Source organism: Cynocephalus volans, chromosome 2 (genome assembly GCF_027409185.1).
Source record: "Cynocephalus volans isolate mCynVol1 chromosome 2, mCynVol1.pri, whole genome shotgun sequence".
NCBI lineage: Eukaryota > Metazoa > Chordata > Mammalia > Dermoptera > Cynocephalidae > Cynocephalus > Cynocephalus volans.
In genome coordinates this window covers 78,400,129-78,402,012 of record NC_084461.1, presented here as the reverse complement: position 1 = coordinate 78,402,012, position 1,884 = coordinate 78,400,129, and the positions used below count along the sequence as shown (strand labels likewise).

The following is a 1,884-nucleotide window of genomic DNA, read 5'->3' as shown; positions in this document are numbered from 1 at the left end:
TCAAAATTGCTTTAGCTATTTGGGATCTTTTGTGGTTCCATATGAATTTTAGGATGTTTCTTCATTCTTATTGATAAAAGTGAAAGTCTCATTACTTCTGAAATTTCTTCTAGCCAATTATTCTGCTCCTTTTCAACAGGGATGAAATTCAGGAGAGTCTCTTCATTACGAATGCCACAGCTCCTCTACAGAGGGGATTTGATGGTGAGATGTCTCACAGGAAGTTCTCTGCTCCCAGACATCGCTCCCTGGGCTTCTTGCCTAGAAGCACAGCATCAATCATTGTGGGAAGGTAAAAAGCTTCTCTAGGGATGATGCTTCAATGCTGGTCCACCTCACAGCCTTCCTGGGCTACAAGGCTAGTATGACCCATATTGTGCAGGAAGTTGATAGTCCAGGGTCCAAGGTGAACAAGACGGAAGTTTTGGAGGCTGTGACCATTGTGGAGACACCACCCATAGTGGCTATAGGAATTGTGGGCTACACAGATACCCTTAGAGGCCTCCAGACCTTCAAGACCATCTTTGCTGAGCATAGCAGTGATGAGTGCAAAAGGCACTTCTACAAGAACTTGCACAAATCTAAGAAGGTGGCCTTCACCAAATACTGCAAGAAATGTTAGGATGACAATAGCAAGAAGCAGCTGGAGAAGAACTTTAACAGCATGAAAAAGTACCACCTGGTCATTCACACCATTGCCTGCACCCAGATGCACCTGCTTCCTCTATGCCAAAAGAAGGCCTACCTGATGGAGATCCAGGTAAAGAGGGTCACTCTGGATGAGAATCTGGACCGGGCCTGGGAAAGGCTAGAGCAGCAGGTCCCTGTGAACCAAGTGTTTGGGCAGGATGAGATGATTGACATCATCAGGATGACCAAGGGCAAAGGCTAGAAAGGGGTCACCAATTGCTGGCACACTAAGAAGCTGCTCTGCAAGACCCACTGAGAGCCGTGCAAGGTTGCATGTATTGGGGCATGGCATCCTGCCTGTGTGGCCTTCTTTGTGGCATAGGCTGGGCAGAAAGGCTACCATCACTACAATGAGAAGAAGAAGAAGATCTACCAGACTGGCCAGGACCACCTTATCAAGGATGGCAAACTGATCAAGAACAGTGCCTCCACTGACTATGACCTGTCTGACAAGAGCATCAACTCTCTGGGTGGTTTTGTTACTATGGAGAAGTTACCAACGACTTTGTCATCCTGAAAGGCTGTGTGGTGGGAACCAAGAAGCAAGTGTTCACCCTCCGCAAGTCCTTGCTGGTACAGACCAAAAGGCAGATTCTGGAAAAGACTGACCTTAAGTTCATTGACACTATATCCAAGTTTGGCTATGGCCGCTTCCAGACTGTGGAGGAGAAGAAAGTGTTCATGCAAAGGAAGAAGGAGCTTAATGTCAGGAACAGATTGCACTGCTGATGGGATCTCAGTAAAAGGGATTTTAAACACAAAAAAAGAGAAAGATAGAGAATGCCACAAACCGCATAATTTAGGGTTAATTTGGTTATTTAGGCATAATTTCCTTCCTCAAGGTAACTAGAATCTTCCGAATTCTAGCATGAAGATAGTATTTTTACCAAGCATTAAGCAATTTTAATACATACTCAAAGTAATTTTAATATATTTTAATATATACTCTTATAGACAAAAAAATTTCAGGACATGACTAGTAAATAAGAAATATATTTGGTTTTATAAAACTTATAACAGGAAACATTAGTTCATAGAAAGAATGTTTGAGTCTTAGTTGGAATAAGAATCAGAGGAGGGTAAAACTTCCTCTGAAGAAGAGTCAGCTGGTACGCAGGAGTAGCTGCAAAGTTACTTGCCTGTTTATTTGTGATAAAGGTACTGGGAAGAGGAAAACTGGGAGGAAGATGATAA

At 43.2% G+C, this 1,884-nt stretch overlaps 1 pseudogene; it reads left to right on the top strand.

Annotated features, from left to right (window-relative positions):
• The first annotated feature begins 209 nt into the window (after positions 1-209).
• LOC134370532 (large ribosomal subunit protein uL3-like) lies at positions 210-1,419 on the top strand (annotated as a pseudogene).
• The last annotated feature ends 465 nt before the right edge of the window (positions 1,420-1,884 follow it).